At 48.8% G+C, this 23,697-nt stretch overlaps 1 protein-coding gene across 2 annotated transcripts in view; it reads left to right on the top strand.

Annotated features, from left to right (window-relative positions):
* LOC138570089 (Krueppel-like factor 8) overlaps nucleotides 1-23,697 on the top strand; it is a 1,505,457-nt gene that overhangs the window by 1,154,361 nt on the left and 327,399 nt on the right. For both annotated transcript variants that reach the window (XM_069648686.1, XM_069648687.1), the window contains one exon: nucleotides 3,266-3,355. The gene's annotated coding sequence lies outside the window, so the exon portion shown is untranslated. The remainder of the gene's footprint in view (nucleotides 1-3,265; nucleotides 3,356-23,697) is intronic.

Genomic DNA, 23,697 nt, shown 5'->3' with positions numbered 1-23,697 from the left:
TTCTGGGCCCTCAAGTCCTTTCTGCCGTCGCTGAGAGGAGAGGTAGTGAGGATCTTCACGGACAATACCACCGCCATGTTCTCCATCTGGAAGCAGGGAGGCCAAGGGTCTGTGGCACTGGACCATTCGTCAGGACATGTTTCTCGTCCCTTTTCACCTGGCGGGCACCAAGAACACCATCCCAGACTCGCTCAGCAAGGAGCTACGTTTATGCCACGAGTGGGAGCTTCACCAGAACCAAGTATATCTTCTATTCCACCAATGGGGTCCTCCCCAGAACGACCTTTTCACGATGGCGACGAATTCTAAGTGTCAGAGGTTCGCCAGCAAGTTCCCGCAACTGAGGAGCATGGGGGATGCGTTCTCATTGCTGTTGTAGGGACTTTTCCTATATGCTTTTCCTCCATTTCCACTCCTGCTTTGAGTGATCAACACACTCAGTGTTGCTGCAGGAGGATACTCGTCGCTCTGGCATGACTGCTGCAAATCTGTTATCCAGATCTGCTATGTCTGTCGGTTGCTCCGCCCATCAGGTTGCCACCACTTCCCGATCTTCTCGCCAGAGAGGGAGGGGTGATTCTACACAACGATCCAGCGTCACTGAACCTCAGGGCCTGGCTCCCGCAGTACTAGAATTTGGAGATTATTCTTTACCAGCGGAATGCAAGGACATCCTAGCCAAGGCCAGAGCCTCTTCATTGTTGACATGCTACGGCCATAAGTGGAAGCATTTCTCTGCGTCGTGTTAGGGTCAGAAGATTGCTCCTCTGCGGGTCACAGCCTGACAGCTTCTGCCATATCTGCTTTCCTTGTCCAAGGCTGGTCTGGCTCACACCTCTATCAAAGTGCACCTGGCTGCCATATCCCGTTATGAATTGGGGTTATTTTACTGTGGCGGAAAGGTCCACGACGGAAATGACTGAATGAGAAATGTACGATATACATACATTTTCGTACATTTCTCATGTGGTCTTTCCTTGTAAAACAACCCCAAAACCTAACCGCTGCCCACTACCCCCACCCCCGCCCACTCCCCCAACACACCCCCATTCCCCTACTTACCTTTCACCTCGAAACGCGGTGTCCTTGCGACGCTGGTTCCCTTTCACTTCCGTGATCAGAACTCAGCGCTGCAGTGTCCATTTCTTTTTTTTTTTTAAATGTTGTCGGGCAGCTGCAGGGGTGTCCCCCGAAACCTCGCTCACTACACTGTAAAGTATAGGGAGCAGGGTGTTGCGGGGGCAAACCCCAGCAGCCTTTGTTTTTCTTTTTACCTACCGCACCATACCACTTGTTGTAGTTCGAACTTTTGGTGGTATGTTTTTAGGTCTTTTGGTGGGGTAGGTAAATTGGTCATTTCGGCCGAATCCTCCCGTTATACCAGGACACCGGGTAGGCCTTCCCTGTGGTCACACAGGCTCATCAAGGAGTTCCTCAAGGGCCTCTTCAGGACTTTTCTACCAGTGAAGGCACCTGCCCGAGCTTGGCAACTCAATGTGGTCTTGACTAAACTCATGGGGGCGCCTTTTGAGCCACTCAAGATACTCTCTTTCCTTGTGGCGATCACCTTGGCAAGGCGGGTCGGGGAGATCCAGGCCCCGTCTTGCAACCAGCCGTACTTGTCTTTCCACGCTTCAAGGGTGGTACGGAGTACACACCCCACCTTTATGCTGAAGGTGCCGCCGGAATTCAATCTTAACAAGCCTTTGGTGTTGCCTGTCTTCTTCCCGAATCAGTCGTCGCCTTGCATTCGCTGGACATTGCTCGTGCCTTGAAGTTTTAGGTGGCACACACAACGGTGTTTGTACATTTTGGACCTATGAATCATGGGAAGGCCTTGTCGAAGGCTTCGATCTCCAGATGCCTCTCCAATTGCATCATGGTCAACAAACCACTTTCAGGCCATCCGAGAGCCCATTCCACCAGAGCCATTGCAGCGATGTTGGCGTTTCTCTCTGGTTTGCTCGACATCTGCAGTGCCACTATGTGGAACTTCACAAAGTTCTACTGCGTCGACAGGGATTCCAGGAAGGAGACACAAGTCAGTCAAACGGTGCTACGAAACATGTTCACTTGAGGTGAGTCTATTTCAGGGGTGAATGTTTTACTTCTGTTGAGCCTTGCCACCTCTCATGGTTGTTTATGTGAACTGCTGTGTAACCTTTATTCATGAGCATGTGAATCCATGCGAGACCCCATGCTGGAGAAGGAACACATTACTTACCGTAACTCCTGTTCTCCAGCCTGGGTCTGGCATGGATTCACATGCAAACCCTCCCTCCCTTCGTGGTCCATACTGCCTCTTTATGCGCTACCAAATCTGAAGATGGCCACCAGGGGTGGAGCTTAGGGAGAGGACTGTAATTAGGCGGAGGCAGTATTATCCGAAGGACAGTGATTGGTTAAGAGGAGAAATACAGTTTTCAAGCTAAATTGAAACATTTTTCTTTTAATGATGATTCCCAGATGACTGGGAATATTCATGAGCATGTGAATCCATGCCAGATCCATGCTGGAGAACAGGAGTTACACGTGTTCCTTATGTAGCTAGACTGGGATTTTAATGCAGCAAGTCTAGCTATTTCTTATGGCATGACATTTTGTATTTGGCATTTTGGATGAAGCAAGTATAAGGGTTATTTTTTGGCTAGACTGGCATTTTGATGCATCCAGTTTGGACATGTTTTCATGCTGTGGCATGGCACTTATGGTACAGCCGACTGGAGTATGTTCTTAGATGGGGATACTGCCATATCTTAGCAGGACAGGCGTGAACTTGATTTTGTATAGTATCATTACTGGCAATATGTGCAAAGCAAACATAGGTATACAGGTATGTTCTTATATGGGAATGATGGCATGGAAATGTATGGGCACAGCTAGTGTGAAAATGTTATGCTAGCATATATTGTGGGCAAAGGCATAAGGAAAATGAGCCTGTACACTTTTAAGTGTTATAAAGTTAATTTAGTTTATTATTGTTATTCGTGAAGTTGTCAAACTCCCTTTCCCCAAAACTCAGGACCTTCCTTACCCCTAAAACCGGTACAAGGTTTTTAGAGTAAAAAAACTCCCAGGAGGGGGAAGAGAGGGCCCATTTCGGGGACAGTCCCGGCAAAACGTCGGTTCACCCCTACCCTTATTTGATGTGTCACCACCCGCCGACTTTTGTTGTATTTGGGCTCCCTGGTTTGCCACCCAAATACTGATTTCGAGAAAAAGGGAACAAATGAGAAAGTTGATGATATTTTGTTTTTATTTACAGATGCTCATGACGCCCCTCCCACGCTAAGAAAAGACTGTTCACAACTGCGCCGACATAATCTTCTCATCGGCTATATGCTCTGTGGCTAAGGTACAGACAAGAAATATATGCACCCCTGTGCCCCTTCCCCATACTCAATATGTGCTCTGTAAAGCGCCTTGGATTAAGTCGCTATATAAATAACACATCATTATCATTATCATGGATGGGCTGCTAGTCTTCTGGGGACGGGATCAAAGCATTGCACATCATGATCAATCCTTTTTCATAACAATTTAGAATTGAGCCGGGAATGCGTGCACAGCACACTGGGCTGTTTCTTGGTTTGAGGGCACACGATCAGCCGTTCCCATCCCTTCAAGTGCTTGGAGACAAACTTCCTAGCTCTGAATGAAAAAGCTCTTCTCCTGTCTGACTTTTTTAGTTTTTGCATTTCAGGCACAAAAAAAGAAATAAAGCGGCACACGGACCCGCTATCCTTTGAATATGTCTCCTTGTTAATAGTAGAGTATTTAAAACAAAAAAAATATCTTTAGACACCTGCAGACAGCACAGTGAGTGTGTTATTAAAAGTTACATCGTCTGTGGCATGTCCCCTAAGAAGCTTGAATGTCAGTTGCATAACAAGGATCACGTGGTGTGAAACAATGACTGCAAGTAGGTGATCTTATGCATTTTCTTTCACCCTGTGCCTTAAAATCTTTAGATTTGTAAAATCGAGAGGGTGTTTTGTTGGTGTCACAATACTTTGTATGATTGTACTTGTAAGCTTCCACTCAGGATAGGTAAAATAAAGCTACAATCATACTCTTTTTGCTCAACATGTTAGTATAATGACTTATATATTATATATCACCCTTCTAACCCAATGTTTTTTATCAGATAGAGCTGAGAAGTGTGACAAAGTTGGACCTCCCCCTTTAATATTGACTGCAGACGGGATCAATGCCTTTGGTGACTTTAGAGGTTTCCAAGCTAGATGCAGTAGCCAGGACCATTCTCCCAGCACACGTTGCAGAAAACAGCAAAAGACTAAAAACTTGTTTCTTTGGTCAATTGTCTTCTTCTGAGCCTAAAGCAAAGTTTTGAAGCACCCTCAGTTGTGGTTTACACATCCCCCATAGGAGGTACATAGGGCCCTTCACCTGGGTGAGGAACTCTAGCTCACAAAAACCTTTAGTTCTCTCGGTAGTGTGAGAAACCTGAAGGTGTCTCACTGTCTGAACCCATCTTTCTCAGGTGGCCAGGGTACAGCCATCAGCCTTGGATCCAGACTTGGGGGTGGACAAGTGCGGGAAGATCACCTGGATGAGGGATCCTCAGGGAACGGGGGTGAGACATCCGATGGCGAGACACGGAATTCCCCCCTTTATACACTTCCTCCACCATTATAGGTTATTCTAAACCATGTCCTGTTACCCCCTCCCTAATTCTATCAAGTACCAACTCAGAAATGAGGCATGGGATAACCGGGAGAAATAAATTACAATTACTATCTTGTGTATTACAACCGCAGGACTATCCCCTTTTCTCAGATATGCCCCCTACCCGACATTCCTTCAGTTGAATAGAATATTGTCAAACCAGTTCCATTATGCCCCAGTACTTTTCTGTGAAAGCACACAAATGCATTTATTTACCATCACACACTCACCCTGTTTATTTGGACAAAACCCCACACAGTTTTTCCCTAATTAATCAGAATAACTACAACCCCCACAATCCCTCCACACTGGTTTCTTCTTAAACACTGAGACGAGGAAGAGGGGAGCTGAGACAATGAAGATCTCTCAAAACACCACAGAGAGACAGAAGAAAGACTATGCAATATTAAGACCGGTCTGTCCCGCTAATGGGGCCAGGCAAGATCAGGCCTCCCTTTCTAACTACTCACACCTGACTCCACTTGGCACTCCCAGGAAGAATAAAAGGCAGAGCAGGAGAGCACACTTTGGGCAAACCGGGGATGTAGGACGGTGCCAGGCCGCCAGACAGAGAGACCTGTGGCGCTGAGAGGAACCTGGAAGGCCTGGAGGAGAAAGAACTACCCAGACACTGAGCCTGACTGCGCAGGGGAGGCTGCATTGTGGAGTTGAAGCTGTGCCTCCACGGGACCAAAACCAGGGCCAGCTGGGGTTACCTGGTGCCACTCGCAACAAAGCTCCTCCTCTGGGCTAAACAGGAAAGCCCAAGCCATTGGAGGGCAAGTTGCGAGTCCCTGTCCCCAGGTAAAATTCCCGAAGTGCTTTGGCGGCTCCTAAAACCGCGAGAATGGTGTTTTGAGGAAGTGTGAGCAAAATGCCAAGAACTGCATTATGGGACTGGAAGTCCAAAGACACTTTTTTTTTCGTTTTTGTTTGGATAAATTGAAGAAGGGTCCGTGCCCGGCAGAGGGAGACACTTGTGAACTTTGGAAGAAGGGTCCGAACCCGGCAGGGGGAGGCCCTTTGTGAACCTTGAGAGGGGTCCGAGCCCGGCAGAGAGAGACTTGTTGGGAACTTTTGAAGAAGGGTCCAAGCCCGGCAGAGGGAGGCCCTTTGTGAATCCTGAAAGGGGTCTGAGTCCGGCAGAGGGAAACCCTTATGAACTTTGGGAGAGGGTCTGAACCCAGTGGAGGAAGACCCTGAAAGACTGAGGAAAGACTGAGGAAGACCAGCCATCAAAGAGAAAGAAGAAGGGTATAAAACAACCAAGTGGTCAGGAGAAGGGAAACCGCCAAGTCAAAAGTCTCGGTAAGATGTGTTTCGAACTCGGATGTGATTGAAGAGAGAGAAGTAATGTTAAAAGGCGTGCACCTGACTCAGGTAAGCCAGAGAAATTGTGAAAGTTGAATACTGTAACCACGGTTGAGAGGACCCAAAGTGAAAGTGAACTGTGTATGAGAACTACAGACACCAGAAACCATTTCAAGGTCAGGAATAAAGTCGAAGTGGTCATGTGAGGGTCCGAGTAAAACTTCCCTCGCACAACCGAGTCTTTGATGCAAGTGAATAATTGAAGAAGGTCCAAGCCCAATAAAAGGGGACCCGTTGTAATCAGCATTGTGAAACAAAGACGTGTGCTAACATTGAGAAATAGCACCATTGATTTGAACTGTATCCAGAGGTTCAAAAGTGTGTTCCAAGCTCCAATGCAACGCCTTTGCCCGTGCCTGAAAACGTGGGGAAGAGGAACACATTTACTCAGTCATTCTGACTTATTATTTCTTGAACACTTATCATTTATACATGTCAATATACCACACACCTTTTGTTATATAGAGTAAGATTTGGCTGTAGGTTTTTTTAAATATATATGTGATGCTGGAAATGCATCCGAGAGACAGGGCCTCCGTATCCTTGTCCTTTACTGCTTTTTATCGTGTCTTCTGTCATGTTTTCCACGCAGGAGTTCATGTGGAACTCCTGGCGGTGCAGCTCTCTCTTTTAGTTTTGGTGAACAGACCCATGGGATACCCTTATGGCACCCATGGGTAGGGGTGCAACCCTGTGCCCCTAGTGTATGTTTTTGGGCACCTGTGTGTGACCCACAGAGCAGGGTACGGGCTGGTGGCAGCTCTGTGCTGAATTGACTGGTGCCCTGAGCGTCCTCCATTTTGGGATACCCAGTCCCTGTCATTGGAATCGGTAGATTCCTGATGGAGATAAAATGGCCCCATGGCCTCTTGCCTTCCATCGCCTGTTACCTTGATCTTCCCGAAGTCCCGGGAAGCCCTGACTCTGTCCCTTCCCCCTGACTGGCTGTTGGGTGGAAGTTCCATATATGGTAGTGTGGGGAAGTGCTGATCAGACTGGCTGGAGCCTTCCCAATGACCGTATTTTGTGGGTACGCCTGCGGGTGGGACCTGGGTGAATGGAGTGTGTGACGAATACGCATTCTGTGTTGCGGGTGTCTAGAATCTGGTGTTTGACACAATGACTGAGACAGCCGTGCCCGAAACCGGTATGAATGCAGTGTGGAGTGTTGAATGGCTGGGTACTTGTCCCAATACACATAACTTGTTGTGAGTGTCTGGAGAGAAGTGAATGGCCTGAATGCACTGTGTGCCTGATTGGCTGCCTGCCTGCATGAATGCCCTTCGCCGTGATTGGATGCTTGAGTATGACCCAACAGGATGAATGGGAGAACAACAGTGTATCTGGGGACCTCTCACTGCTAGGAATCGTGTTCAGAAGCTGAAGTCCACTACGACGAGTAACTGGAGTAACTGAAGCTTAACCTTGAAGCCCTGCTGGACGAGAAGAATTGCTGTTGCTCTCCTTCACAATCTGAAAGCTGCTGTGCCTCCAAGGACTGACCCAGAGAGGACCTAGTAAGGCGCCCTGTTCCAGAGCTACGAGGGACCATCGTGCACCAGCTGATCTTTGTCAAAGCTCCCTGGTAGATGGACCTTCGACAGGCTGCCGACCCGAGACGGGGACTGCTGTGGAATCCCAAGGAGAAGCACCCGCCACTGTCGACGATCGCCATCACCGACCAGAGCCGCCGTGCTCCCGTTTGCCTAAGAACTTCTGAATCCAAAGACGCTCTCATCCGCATCGTCGCTGGTGTATCCTGCTGGAGAAGGCCTGACTGTGGACGCGCCGAGGAACATCTGCCGGTGGGTTTCCCGCCACCCAAAGACCACAGCGACGACTCAACGGCCTTGCTGGGCCACAGTTCTTTTTTGCGGTCCAGAACTATCGACACCGAGGTGCCCTGCACGCCTTTTCCTTGCAGGACGTTTACGCTTCCCCGTCAACGAGCACCACTAGGAACGAAGCTGCCACTTCACTGTCGTAGCTCACCCTGTTCTCCGTCGGACGTTCGACGACCCGTGACTCCTGCCTTAAAGGGAAGGCACTCAAGAAGGGCCGTCGATTCCATGACGAGGAACGCTACCACCCCAGGTACTTTGGGGTTGCCGAACTATTGGGAAGTCTCTTGTGAACAATATATGGACTGGGCTTGTATCTTTATTCTACAGGTTGCCCAGGTGGGGGGGATCTCCACACAGAGCTGTGTTTAACGGTAGTGACCAGTAGTCTGCCAATTGTTCAACAATCTTGATTTCCTTCCTCTCTATACTGCAGGTTTCCTCTTTATTGATCTGTGTGACATTTTGACAGTATAGTTGATGCACTTTAATGAGATCTGATAATAGTTGTGGTACCACTTTAGAACTGTATATATTTACCATTGTTTATTTTCTGAGCACAAAGTGAGTTATCGTGATATTGTATATAACCTTGAATATTAATTATATAAAGACTGTGTTTTAACCGATACATTGTGCGGACATTCCTTTTTTGGGTGCTTGGGGACTACACTGTACTTAAGGACCAGCCCGCATCACCTTGCAGAGAAGCTAGGCCTTGATTGCTCGACTACGTTACCAATAATAGAGAATCTTGGATGGGGTCCTCCTTGCCTCTCCTCTACCATATAGAGAGCAGAAGTACAGACACCCCCCTCCGGTCCTTTACAATATGCCATCTTTATTTTGACACGACTAGGACTGCGTTATTATTTGATAGTCGTAGCTTGCTCCCATCCTTAGATTTAGGTTTAGATGGGTGTTCTTGTTGGAGTTCAATAAACACCCTTGAACTGTGGTCGCTTGTGTCTATCTTACTGTTGATACCATGCCTTCCTTACAGTAGTGACAAGAGAGTGTAAGCTTTTACTGCCCCCACACTCTTCCCCCTCTATGAAAGGATGTCTCAACCTCTCATGAAGGAAGTATCAAAACGTCTCAAGTCACATTCGCCCTTCAGGAGAGATCCCAAGGCTTCTTTTTCACATTTTGTAGTCGAAGAAGGTGTAAACTAGGCCCCCGTACTTACCTCAGCCTTTGCCCTTTCACCACCTGTTTCCCTGAAGGAAATTTCAAGTTGATCAGTACCGCTCAGATCTTGATTTCCATGTAACCTGGAGATTGGTTCTGAGCCAACGATGCCTCCCTCTGCATCCCTGCCTAGGCCCCCCACCTCCAATATATCTGTCTGCAGAGGAGTCCAGTATCAATGAAAGGTCCCACCAGTTGGTCTGCACATGGAACCCAGAGTTCTTAAGCAATTTATGAATGCAGTGACAGCTTTCTCAGGTTGAATGGAACCCACCTCTATCCGGACCTGAATAACGTGGTTATCTGTGCTGCTTCCACATAGGAAGCTTCCTGTGCTCTCGACACTCTTGAGGGCTAATCATCTTCTTGGCCTATTTGTTAATAAAAACTAATCAACTCTGAGGGAAGTGAGAAACTCAGTTTCTTCATTTAACTGGCTACATTTGATACACAGCTTTGGGGCATGATATTTCCCATCGAGGACAGAATCCCTGTTGGCTCGTCAATTTCAGTCGCAAAGTAAATTGCCTGCTGTTGCCTTCCAGAGGATGCTTGAGCTGATGTATCCTGGGGAGTGGCTTGGTCCCTGCTCGAATGTGTAAATTACAGCTACACTTGAGGAATCCTGGTGTCGACTTGGTCAGCCATAGATCTTCATAGCCAACATCCTGTTGATGACCTTTGGGGAGCTGCATTGGTGAATGCAGGATGAATACATCTCAAAAGGTTTCTCCTTCTCTCCTACAGATCCAACAGACTGTATCCCCACAGACTCTTCCGAGTATGGCTGTAAGGGGTGGAGGGGGCTTGAGGGGGGAAACATTGGCTAGTATAAGGTTATATACCTTGAAGTCATTTGAAGACCTTACCCCTGCTTCTCACCTTAATGTTTTAGAATGGAAGGGGTTTTCTTGGATCTTCAATCTTTTTTTGCCTCATGTTGAGAAACTCAGTCTTGGTTGATTTACACCATAAACAGTACTGCATCATTTTACACCAACCAGCAGGTGTGCACCAGGTCTCTTTTTCTTTGCCTTCAGGCCTCGAAGCTATGGGCGTAATTTCTCCAGAACAATATTGTATTGATGCTCACTTACACTACAGGAACCCTTAAATAAGTATTATTTGTGACTTCAATGAATGAGAACGTAATCAGGAAGTGCCATAGAAGAGCTTCACAACATTGGTCTTCTCCCAGATTGTTCTGTGTGCAACAGAGACCAACCTAACATGCCACTATATGCATCTTGGAAGGCTAGTGGTCCAGCCTCACAAGAGGGAACACTTCTTCCCAGCTAGAAAATCCATGAGTGTCTTTTTAATTGCCCCTCTTCATCCGAGCTTCAATTGCTCCCTTATTGGTATTGCTCTTTATTGGCCATATATATTATTTGGTTCTAGAACCTCCTTTGCCTGTTTGAAGCATTTTCGACTCCCACTCAAGAAGGACCTTCTGCCTCAGGATAAGGACCAGTGTTCACACTTCCACTGAATTGGCTTCAGGTAATCTGGCATTGATTTGCACCTGGCTCAAGACACAAAGCAGTATAAAAAGAAATATAGCAGGTAATGTCATTTGAGATGTGGTCAATCTGCTGGAAGCACCTCACAACCATATTCTTTCATTTCCAGCCTGGCCAGATTGGGCATACAAATTGAGTCCGGCCTTCCTATTTATTGACTGTCGTAGCATATACACATTCCATCTTTGGCTCCTTCTCTTTGGTCAATCGTGTGGTCCAAGTGACATTTTCTAAGGATTATTCCATCTTTTTCCTCCTATGAAGAAGCTTGTTCTTGCCATTTTGGCGCACAAGACTCTTGAACCCATGGCCTCTGTGAGTCATGTGAAAATTGCTTACCTCGTAGAATTGATCTCTGCTAGATGGGTTAGCAAACTACAAGCTCTCTGCTAATGAGCCTTTAACAAGGTTCTTGTAGCATTTAAAAGAAACGTTGGTGTTAGGCCAGGCATAAGGTTTAAAGATTTGGGTCTTGCGACTTCGACTGTTCATTGACCACCGTTTTTTCAGTCTTTCTCATCTTTGCCTATGGATTCCCAACAGGTGATGATTCATGTCATTCTCTCTTAGAGGTTCTTGAGGACTAACTGTAAATCCCAGAATATAATGTGATAAATCCTGTGATGCTGGCCCTTCTCCTCGGGGGTGAGACCCTTTCCATGAGGCCAGGGTGGTGAGGCCGCTACCCGATATTCCCCTTTGGGGTGGTACTCCTCAAAACCTTCCTCTTCTCTTCCTCCTCTCTTTCACTCCCTTGCTAACCTCCTCTCTCTTTCTCTCCAGCTTCACTCCTCTATCTCTCCCTTAACTCTTTTCAGCTTTACTAACTGGTCGCCTGGCTCACCTACAGAGCCTCACAGGTCCCAGTCTCCCCCGCCATTCTTTGCACTTGCCTCTGGGCCTCTGCACTATGCTCAGCACTACTGCACTTTTAGCATTCGTTCCATGAGAGGGGTAACCTGTACTGCACTTTCAGCATGCGTTCCATGTGGACTGGATGCACCTGCTCCCCCCCCTTGCCTTGCACTTGCCGTCTGTACACTTGCATGACCTGAATTTACTAGGCCTAGTAATTCTATCTTGTCCCTCCTTCGTCTCCCCTCCCTAATCTGGTTACACCTGTTACACTTCATGCACTTGCTCTAGGAGAAATGCTGCCAGGCCTACTACACTAGTTACTTTCTTGTTAGATCATTCATAAACTTCAAAACCTAAGAATGACTACTGTATTCGCTTGCCCCCTTCCCGCCTTGAAGCGCTCTGAAGCACTTTACTTGTGTATAAGCATTGTACAAATAAAAAATTATAATTACTCAGCGGGTGGATCTCATTGGGAGGAATTCCCCCTTTGGGATACATGGAAGACATCATGGGTTCACGCAGTATAGTGTACACTCACCCACCTTGTTTCGCTCACCTTCTTTTCCTTCCTCTGGTCACACAAGTTCCCCCATGTATTTTTGCTATAGCAATCGTACTACTAGTACTGGGATGAGGAAGATCAGGACTGACTCCACTGAACTATTCCCACAGTATACAGAGACGAAGAAGATCAAGACTGACTCCACTGAACTGTCACCTCAATATACTGAGACTAGGAAGAAGCTCTGCACCAGAAAGAACTCACAAGACCATCGCATTGAGCAGTCTAGCCTTTGTGTTCCATGGAACCTAAAAAGGGAAGAAGGACTAACAACATTGTCAGTTCCTCCCCAGAGACACCGCAAGCAAGGTAAGCAGCGCGCAGGTGGAAGAGCTGAACCTGCAGCTACTGGCCGGGAAGTGGCGGAAGAAGAGATGGCGTCCCTACCTGCATGGAACAGGGCCAAGGTCCGAGAGCCGGAAGAGGCTAAAGCTCCCGACACAGAAGAGCGCAGAGGAAGACTGTCCAGCAAGTACGCACAGCTGGGCTTCGAGGAAGTGCTGGGGAGCTGCGTACAGCAGTGCGTGAACAGGAAACAGCGTAAAACCACCGTCAGAAGCCTTGAGGAAGCCTGAGACTGAGATGAGAGACTGGGAGCCCATACAGAAGGTACAGAGTGGCCTGGGGACCTCAAGGGCACTACAGACGCCAGTGTGAACGTGTCGAAGCCCAAAGAAAGAAAAACAGGAAATACCTAAATTCATGGAATATTTTTGATCGTAATGTATATTAGTCTGATTCTCAACTATAACATTTTACCTTTTTTCCGTTTTGCTCGCACTCGCTGACTTTTGTTGTGCCTGATAACCGCATTCATTCACTCTCACCCCGTACTGTGTACCCCGTTCATTACAAGCTGTGTCCCCCTTTTTCCCGCTGGCTTTCGTTTTGCCTGATTGCCGCATTTGTGCATTCTCACAGCATACCACGTACCCCTTTCATAACATGCCGAATCCACCTTTCATGCTCGTTCTCACATTCCTGCTTACTTTTTCTTTTTTTTATTCTTGCTTTTGTAGTGCCCTATCGCCACAGTCATACCTACTGTATGCATGCTGATTATTCTTTCACTACATTATTAATTGCATTCTTCCATTCTTCTCTTTAATCACTTACCTTAAATCACTTATTGCTTATCTTGCACGTTTTCCTTGTCTAGCACCTTTGAGGGTTCCCATTCATTTTTTTCTTTTGGTTTCTATATGATATGATATATTTTATTCATATTGCGCCTATACACAAGTGTTTCAAGGCGCGGCGAGGGAGGGGAACAGGAGGGAACAAGACAGCAATCTTGCTAGGCCCAGTGACATTGAGATTGCGCAAGTGCAGGGGAAAGAGAAGGGGAGATGTGCCTGGGAAAGGGGAGGAGGAGTTTAAGACGTAGGATTAAACACTGAAACAAGAGGTGCAGCCAGCAGATGGCAGTGAAGGGTTAAATGCAGAAAAACAGGTGATAGATAAATACAAGTATGGGGGGTTGTAGGGTTGCAGATACAGTCCCAAGTGCAGGGTTGCCAGGGGGGCAGTGCAAATGTGCAACTGTGAGGTGAGGATCCGGGGCCCATGGTTCATAGGGTAGCCAGGTAACCAGTGAAGTATCAGACAGCAGATTAGCAAGGTAGCGGAAGGGAGAAGGCAGAAGCAAAGAGGAACGCCTTGAGCTGCTTCTGGAACCGGAAATGTTTCTGCTCAAGTTTCAGAGAGACAGGGAGGCTGTTCCAGAGGGAGGCGCCAGCCGAAGAGAGAGATCTGCCCCCAACTCTTTGCTTGTAAAAAGACGACTACCCTCAAGGCGTTGGAGGAGTGAAGTGCTTGAGAAGGAAGATACTTCAGTAGAGAAAGCTGGAGATATTTTGGTCCCTGGCCCCAGTAGGCCTTGTGGACAATGCAGAGGGTCTTGAACTTGATCCTTGGAGCCACTGGGAGCCAATGGATAGATTTCAGTGCTGGAGAGATACGATCCCTGGGCTTGAGCCCAAGGACAGGTCTCGCAGTTCTGTTCTGGATGAGTTGCAGAGGACGGAGATTAGACGCAGGCAGATTTAAAAGGAGCTGTTACAGTAGTCAAGCCTAGAGAGAACTATAGATACAGTGAGCTTCTGGGGGTAGGAGAGGGAAGGAAGAATACCTCTGTGGAGGTGCAGTTGGTAGTTTCACTTCTTAGAGATGTCAGAAATATGGGGAGAGAAGGAGTGAGAGGAGTCAAAGATAACTCTGAGGTTCGTAGCAAAGGTGGGAGCGGGAGGAGGACCAAGGGAGGCCGGCCAGAGAGTGGTGGGAAAGAGGGGTGCGGGTGTGCCGATCAGCAGAATCAGCGTCTTGCTTGCATTCAGGCAGAGATCATTGGCAGCGCACCACTCCTGGATTGCAGTCAGACAATCCAGGATGAGAGAGGCAGAAGAGTTATAAGAGGGGAGCCTGAAGGCGAGCTGGGTATCATCTGCCTAACACTGGAAATTAGAGCAGAGAGTGGCAATGCGGTGGACGAGAGGTGCCGAGTATTGGTTGAACAACCAGGGAGAAAGGTTAGACCCCTGGGGAACACTGCAGGTGGAGAGAGAGATAAAGGAGAGGAAGGACCCAAGTTGGACCTGGGAGGGTTTGTCAGAGAGGAAAGAGTTCAGCCAGGCCAGAGCCTGATCAGTGATGCCCAGGTTATCACGGAGCTGGTTGAGCAGGATGACATGGTTGACCATGTCAAAGGCAGAAGAGAGATCAAGCAGGATGAGGACAGAAGGGAGATTAGAATCAAGGTTAGAGAGCAGGTCTTCACAGATGTTCAGGAGAACAGTTTCCTTGCTTCTGGCTGCTCTGAAGTCAGACTGATGGGCAAGAAGACAACCAACAGATTCAGTGAAGATTAAGCTGGAAGATCGCCAGATTTTCCAGGAGTGTGCCGAGGAAAGGAGTGATAGAGATCAGGCGATAGTTAGCTGGAAGCGAGGGGTCGGCTGAGGGTTTCTTGAGAACAGAGTGCACAAGAGAGTGCTTCAGGGGAAGGTCCCTGTGGTGAAAGAGTGGTTGCAGAAATCAGCCATGTCTGGGGCGAGGGTGTCAATGTGGTCCTTGATGGTTTTGGAAGAACAGGGAAGAACCGGTTTAGAACAGGTTTTCATAGATCGGACTTGTCTTGAGACCACTCTAGGTGAGAAGAGAGGAAAGGCAGCGAAGGTAGGGGGTGGCTGCTGGGGATCTGGAGGAAGAGGAGAGAGTGGAGGGAGAGGTAGGGGAATCCGAGAGGGTGGACAGGATGTCCTGGGTTTTAGAGAAGAACCAGGGCCATACAGAGGGCCTGGGATGGGACAGGAGAGGTAGAGTTTGCGGCCAGATCGACCAGCTCCTTGCAGATTTTAAAGAGTTCGGCCGAGTTGATAGAAGCCGCAAAAATGCAGGCTTGGATGTGAGCTCTCTTCTTAGGACAAAGAGTCGGTATTGCCTTTGGAGCAGGTGACAAGCCAGTTTGTCAGAGGATGTACAAGATGCCAACCATTTCCTATAAGCCACCCTACACTTGCGTTTAAGGGTGACATGGTCTGAGTCATACCAGGAGTTGCACTTGATTTTAGGCTTCATGCAGATCCTCATGACAGAGGCAAGTACATCGAGTGTATCAGAAAAGCATAGTGGAGCATGGAAAGGGCTGTGTTAGGGTGTGAGTCAGCCAGAGGTGCAGGAGGGGGAGAGAAAGATGCGGTGAAAGCCTCAACTGACACATGTTTCATGGGTCGAATGACTGAGAAGGTAAGAGGCAGGGAGGGGGTAGGCTTCGTTAAGTGACTTCAATTCAACAATCCCACTAAGTCATTGCCTCGTCTGGAACGCCCAAGGGAAGCCCTGATTTATATATATTTATAACAAGTTATAATCTGGATGATAAACCCTTATATAACGCCCCTCACTTTGAAATCCCCCTGACCTCACTGAGCCAAGAAGTAGGTTTGGTTTGCAATTTAAAAGGTTTATTGAGAAAGTAAACAATATGTATATATATATATATCACACTTTTATGAATAAATTAATATTTGATAGCGCACTTAGGCATATGACAGTGATCAACAATGGATGATGTTACACTAGCACACTGATGTAATTACTTAAGAGTTAGTATAGGGAGGATAAGGTAGCTGAGAATACTTTTATGATTTCAAGGAAATGCAATGATGAATAAAAATGCAGTACAGAAATAAACTGATAGGGTTTCACAAGAGATAATATGTTCACTTTTCTCCTTGTGGCAATTCACTCCCCCCCTATGCAATATAAGGAGATGAAAGTAAAGCACACAGTTTTCAGGAATACAATCACAATACAATACGAATTTCAGTTCCCCCCTACCAAGCTTAGAGAAACAGGGATGGTTTTAAACACAGGCAAAAGTACTTTTAAATGTGGTTTGCAAAGAAGTGAAAATATGCTCAAAATGATTTTAATTCCCTATAGGAGATTCAGGGTAGGTGATAGCTACTTAAGATTGGTTCAGGTCAACCCTATCAGTGATTCATGAGGGATTATCAGGTTGAAAACGGATTTCAGCAATGCAAGCAAAAGACAGCTATTTTTTTGACAGGTGAAGATGTTGAGCTAGTTTTCAATTCGCAGCACATTTTCCGAATGCGTCGAGCGCGATTACGGAAAAACTATGAGGAGTAGAAATTTTGTAGAGATAGATTTTCAGAAATGAAATTAAAGTTTCAGAATGACAGATGCGCTGTGGAAGGTTTTGGATCAACAGGATGGACACACAATTCTATAATGCAGTTTTAGATGGGTGGAAATGGTTTGAATTAGATTATTTTAAATTAAGAGATTGGTTTGCACAGTTCTGGCTGAGTACTCACACTATAAATTTGAAATAGGCCGTCAAGGTCTGGTCAGGTTTGGACTGGACTCCTGGCGGGTGGTTCTGAAGTCATAGCTCTCTGGGTCAGCTCTGCTCTGCTGGTCTGGCACTCGGCACTGCACGGCGGTCTGGATCTCTGGTTCTGCTGGTCTGGATCAAGTGAATTCTGGATACAGCACTGCTTTCTGGGTACTGGCACAGGGTTCTAGCCAGAATCAAACAGCCCAGCCCGGCTGTTTGAATAATTTGCAAAATATTTTGAGGCCTGCTGAAAAAGTTCTGAAGTCTGGATTCTAAGTTCTGGAGATAGTCATTCTGGATATTGTCTGGTCTGGCAAAGCGCTTCGCAAGAAAGTGGAAAGTGAATGTCTTGCCTGTCCAAAGCAGTCTCTTTTTATGTGTTTTGAAAATGGGTGTGTGCGTGGGCATAACTAAGCCTGCCCCTCACAACTTATCATTGGCCAAGGTCTCCTCTCTCCCTTGATTGGGGGAAGGAATAGAGTGTCATCAGGCATCAATTTTATGGCATACAGAAAGAACACTCCCCTTGTCAATTTGAACACAAATCTATTTTTGTTCCAAATACATATTTATCTATGTACCATTTTTCTAATATTATATGTCCAGTTAACATATTTTCTGTAGCACCAAACCATCCGATCCCTGTCTTTGTAAGATGTTGTGTCCACTTATGACAGAATTCTGCCCTTTCCATCAAGAACACAACTTCTAAACATTTCCAGAATTTACACAAACATGCACAAGGAATATGGGCATCAGATGATAAAGTGTCAGATTTTTAACATACAGACATTCGGAGTAATACCTTATTTTCCGCCACTACCCCCAGAACATACCACAGAGTTCTAACACCTCTTAAAATGTGCACAGAAAAATCACTAGAATAATGATATTAATTATATAATTTTGACAAGTCCGTACTATGAATTATCCACCTTTTTTAAAAATTATGCTCTGGCCCAGAGGGGTGTGGTTTCCCAAAGCACATGGTGGAATTTCTGGTTTGTCCACTTCCTCCAACTCAGGTTGCTCACAGAGGCACTGCTCCTCCCAGTTTCTTCCAAGAGGAAACCATTTACGACCCCCCCTAATTTAACATTTGCCTGAGCCAAGGAAAGCTCATTGTTCTGTTTCTGTGCTCCCAGGTGCTCCTCCCCTGATTCAATCAGAGAGGTGTAATCTCCTTTTGGTGGGAACAGCAGAAGGCAGCCAGGCCTGCAAATGCAGTTTCTAGGCAAGTTTCAACTCCTGTTGGGGGGTTGTTGCCGGGCAGAATTCAATCTCTTCAAGCCAGGCTTCAGCTAAATGTCACTTTTGTTCCAGTTTTCTTCATTCAAATCAACCTTACAATTTTTACACAATTTTTCAAAACTATGACCTTTAAACAGTTGCAACCTATGTGACACTCAAAAGTAGGTCACTCATTTATTTTAAACATTTCGATTTTAGTGGTTTTAAATCCAATTTCACTTAAGCTGCTGACATCCACAGCTCAGCCAGTTTTGTTATAAACATTGTTTTAGGCTCTTCATCTTTCCAGATTTTGTATGCACACAAGACTACATTCTGCCAAATGTCTGCTGGTGTTCAGTGAGATTTTTGAATATCTTGCAATGTTTAAAATAGGCATTTTTAACTTGCGTTTCAGAGAAACAAAGGCGATTTCAAAGCACTTTTTGGGCTAACAGGCACTGCTGTTTTTCCTTTGGCATCACGTTTCACTCATGGCGCTTCTGGCCCATCACGCTCGCACTGGTGGGTGGCAGGTCAGGCGACCATTTTGGTGTGCGCAAAACTGTGCGGTTTTCCTGGATTCTGGCGCAAATGTGGGCTTTTCGGCCATCTTGAATTTTCTAAGCCCACAGCACCAAATGCTGCAGCATAATAACTTGAACGTGGGTCAAGACACCCGACAGCTTGGACTGCGGGGTAGAGAGAGAGAGAGAGATGAGAGGAAAGGAGAAAGTGGTCACTTTAGGAGAGAGGAGTGGTGAGAGGGTTAGAGAGGAGGAGGTCTGAGGAGATCAGAACATCAAGAGTGTGCCCTGCAGAGTTTGTCGGGCCAGAGGGAAGAATAGAAAGAGAGAGTCGCAAAGGTTGCGAAAGAGTCCAGTGGTGGGACAGGAATCACCCTAGGCGGATGTTGAAGTCAACAAGAAGGAGGAGTTGAGTGGTCAAGGCCAGGAGGGAGGAGGAGAGGTCCGCCCACTCAGAGGAAGGAGGTGATCTGACCAGGTGGCCAGTAGATAGTAGCCACTTTGAGACAGTGGCCAGGAGAGAGAGAGAGAGAGCCTAGAGAGCAGGCATTCAAAGGAGGAGTAGACCTGCATAGGAATTATAGAGATAGGAATCCACTCAGGGAAGATCAAGGCTACACCCCCACCGGAGCGGTTGGATCTGGGCATGGAGAGGATCTTGTAGCCATCAGGAAGGAGAGTGAAAACAAGGACATCAAGGTTGTGTTCTTCCAGGAGACGGCAGATGTCAGAGGAGTTTTTGACAGCTGAGCGAGGGTTAAGATTGGTGAGGTGCCAACCTTGAAAGACTTCCGGGGAGGGATCAAATCAGAGGAACTGCCAGCGGAGGTGTAGAAGGAGTCAGTGGAAGGGCAGAGGAGGTAGGAGGAGAGGGCAAGGTAACTGAGGAGGATGAGGGTGCCAGAGACTAGTGGCAGAGGGTGGGGCAAGGAAGCCGAAGAAGGGAGATAAGGGATAGCGGGAGAGTAAAGGAAATTGTAAGGTGCGGGAAGCGTCTATCAAAGAGGAGGAGGTTGGCCTGAGGTCCTTGGACCAGGACAGTGCCATTGAGGTAAGCATTTATGATGATCTTAGCGGAGAGGAAGGAAGGAAGCCAGAACGGGCTCCCACCGGGTGCTACCATTAATGGGAGAGGAAGAGTAAGGAGAGAGCAAACGCCACCTATACATATCTACCTCAGAAGGAGCACTTTATGTAACGTATTTCTCCGGCATGGGGTCTGGCATGGATTCACGTCATCAGGCTGGGAATCCTCGGTAAAGAAAAAATCAGTATCCGTTTCGTTTCTGATCTGTCTTTCTTAGTAGTAACCAATCACTGGTATCTGGGTCATACTGCCCCCAGCCAATGACTGCCCTCTCCCTAAGCTCTGCCCCTGGCATCCATCCTCAGATTTTTACCGCACGTTCAAGTGTTGGGAGTCCTCGTGCTATAGCTCTCGAGGTTTTTTGCGTTTTTGCACTTTTTCAAAGAGATTTATCTCATTTTTCGGTTAAATCGAGCCTCAAGCTCCAGCGTTTCTTCTTCCGATCAACAGGGACCCGTTTCGGAATTTTCTATGCCCCTCAAGGGTGAAACTTTCGTCGAGCTACGCTTCTTGGAGGATTCCAGAAGTTCTGCAGCCTACCTCGTGGACATGGCCCAGGAGAAACGAAGCTCGACACCCGGCAAGCTGTTCAGGAACTGCCCTAGATGCAAGCTACAGAACCTGTTCAAGGAGGACGAGCAATCGAGGTGCCTCTACTGCCTTCACAAGGACAAAACGCACGTGGAGAAGGACTGTGCGTTTTGCGTGAACATGTCGGAACGGACCATGAGGGATCGTCGGACCCGTCTTGCCAACTGGCTGGAAGGCAAGAGCCCAGCAGGTGAGAAGAAGAAGAAGTCTGAGCGGTCTTCTAAGTCCTGTGAGGGCACCCCGGCAACGGGGGCCCGACAGAAGGCAAAGCACCGCAAGTCCGTGGGCACCGGGAGCACCGAACGGTCGGGCTCCTCTGCTGCCAGGCAGGGCGCACCTTCACCGACGCCATCAATCACGTGCCAACGCTTTGGCTCGGGGAAGAGGAAATCCGAGAACCCGGCTAAGCTTCTGGAGAGGCCCCGGTCGATCTCGAAGGAACCGGCTGAAGGGGAGCGAGGTGGTGACCCTCCCCCTAAGGTGAAGGCCTCAAGCCCGCCCATGGTGGTGAAGGCCTTGATTCACCCGGCCAAGGCCTCTATTGAGGGAGTCGCTGCGGCCCTGGCGAAGCCTGTGGAGGCTACCCTAGTGGAGGCGACCTCGGGGCCCAGAGTTTCCCTGCCTCCGCGGAGGGAATCCTCTTTTAGGCCCATCGAGAAGACCCTTGTGAAGATCCCGGTGGAAAAAGAGAGGGGGGGCAGTGGCCATTACGGACACGGACACAGCCTCCGAGGAAGAGCTGGTCGAAGTCGAAGAGGGACTCAACAAGAATTTGGAAGAGGCCCGGTCCCACGGGAGGGATCGCGATGAGGGGGACGATGAGAGCGAGGGTGGCGACGATGAGGCTCCCGTGGAGAAGGAGCAACCGTTGCAGCCCGAGCAACAGGACAACTCGGTGGCCATTTTGAGGGCAATCCAAGCATTATGCACGGAGATAAGGACGAGATTGCCCCTACCCCCAACTGACAACCTGACTGAGCCGGGTCCGTCGGGAAGCCCTCCAAACAAGAGGAGGATTCATCCAACCCCACCTTTTCAGCCCTCACGGCCCTCTCAGCCTTTGTCTCCTTCCCTGATCCCGAGGGATGACACAGGAACAGATAAGGCCACGACGGGGACTAATGACGACGGCGGTGACGACGGGACTGACCTCCCGTCGCCGATCCCTCGGGCATCCTCGCCCGACGAAATCAGCTCATTTCACGCCATGATTGCCAGGGCGTCCGAGCTTTTCCAGCTCTGCCCCGAAGAGAAGAAGAAGGAAGGCTTCCTCTACCAACGGCGCGAGGCCAAGAAAAGACGGTCAACGCGGTGCCGTAGCTGGATGACATATGGGACGAGGGACTTGCTCTCCTGAAGAACCCGTCCACGATGCCTGCCAAGAGGAACCGGTACAAGAACAAGCACCGGGTCCCGACGCCGTCCCTTTGTGCCTTTGAGCGCAACCGACCCTAGATTCGGTCGTCTTGGCAGCGGCCAAGAAGAAAGCGGGGTGGGCATCGGCTTCGACTTCTACTTCCCTGCCGGATGGCAAGGGGAAACAAACTATATACCATGGGACGACGAGTCATCTCTTCTGCGGCGACGACGATTAAGGCGGCCAACGCCCTAGCAATTGTGGCCCGCTACGAGAGGGAGTTGTGGTACAAGATCGCCCCCCTGTTGGACTTCCTCCCGGACGACAAGAGGACAGACGCCCTGGCGATCCTTTAGGAGGGTGAGGTGGCATCAGACCACGCTATAACGGTGGCCACGGACATTGCCAACACCGGTTTCTGCCAATTGGGCAACAGCGTTTGCCTTTGACGGCGGGGGTGGCTCAAGGTGACAGATTTCCGCCAAGACGTACAAGCCAAAGTTTTGGACATGCCCTTCGACGGGAACAACCGGTTTGGGAAGACGGTGGATGAGTCCCTTCAGGCCATCAAGCCCGACACGGAGACGGCTCGGGCCTTGGGAGTTCTGCAGCAATGACGGCTGCCCTTTTCGGAACTCCAGAGGCAAGCAAGGTGCCTCCAAGGGATTCGGCGGCGGCTCCTCGACGTACCATCAAGTGGCCCGTTCCTCACCGCAAGGAGCCTACAGGGGACGAGGCAAGTGAGGTGGATCTCGCTGTCGTCGCCAAGGAAGCCAAGGCGGGAAGGCGGCTGCCAAGCAAGACTGAACCGGCCGTTCCGTCGGGCCCCCATTGAAGCACCCCGGTGGGAGGCCGGCTGACGAGGTTTGTCAGCGTGTGAGAGTCCATCTCCACCGACCGTTGGGTGCTAGATGCCCTAGCCCAGGGGCGCACACTCGAATTTCTAAAGAAGTGCCCCCGCATTCCTCCCGTGGCCAGGAAGGCGATGCTCAAAAAGGGTGCCATCGAGCTCGTCCCAAAGAGGCTCCGGGGCTCCGGAGTATACTCAAGATACTTCCTCGTCAGAAAGAACACAGGCGGATGGCGTCCCATCCTGGACGTGCATCGATTAAACAAGTACATCAAGGCACAGAAGTTCCGGATGGTCACCCTCCAGCACGTGCTGGGACAGCTGGAGGAAGGCGACTTCCTATCGTCGTTGGATTTGGAGGATGCATACTTTCACATCCCCATTCTAAAAGGACACCGCAAGTTCCTCAGGTTCGTGGTCCAAGGACGGCACTACCAGTTCAAAGCCCTCCCATTCGGATTGAAGTCGGCACCCAGGGTGTTCACCAAGTGCCTTGCACCGGTGGCAGCGCGGCTGCGCCTACAGGGGATCCACGTCTACCCCTACCTGGATGATTGGCTCATCCGGGCAAGAACAAGGGATCTCACCGTCAAACACACAACAAAGACTGTCCAGCTGCTCACGGACCTGGGATTCTCCATCAACTTCCCCAAATCCCTCCTGGTCCCGTCGCAGGTCGCACTGTTTCTGGGAGCGACGCTAGATACAGTTGCACGACTAGCTTCGTCGTCAGAGGAAAGGACAAAGGCCATCCTGGGCAAGGTGCAGCGTCTGCTGGCCACGGACGTGGCCATGGTGAGGTCCATCAAGTCCCTTCTCAGGATGATGTCCTCATGCATATATCTAGTGCGCCTGTGCAGGCTTCGGATGCGTCCTCTACAGGAGTTCCTCGACGCCCGTTGGTTGCAAGCGACGGGTAGCATCGAAGACAGGATCTCTCTCAACCAGACATTCCACCAGGCGTTCCGGTGGTGGGGCGCCCGCGAGCATCTTGTGGCAGGCACAGACGTTCAGACCCCAGCTCACCAGGTGACGGTGACCAAGGATGCCTCCCTGGAGGGGTGGGAAGCGCACACGGGAGATCTACACGCGAGAGGCCTTTGGCTCCCGGAGGAGAAGCCGCTCCACATCAACATCCTGTAGCTCCGAGCAG

Source organism: Ambystoma mexicanum, chromosome 2q (genome assembly GCF_040938575.1).
Source record: "Ambystoma mexicanum isolate Mex_15411 chromosome 2q, UKY_AmexF1_1, whole genome shotgun sequence".
NCBI classification, from domain to species: Eukaryota; Metazoa; Chordata; class Amphibia; order Caudata; family Ambystomatidae; genus Ambystoma; species Ambystoma mexicanum.
Note: the sequence above shows the minus strand (reverse complement) of the source record. Positions and strands in the feature narration are given on the sequence as shown.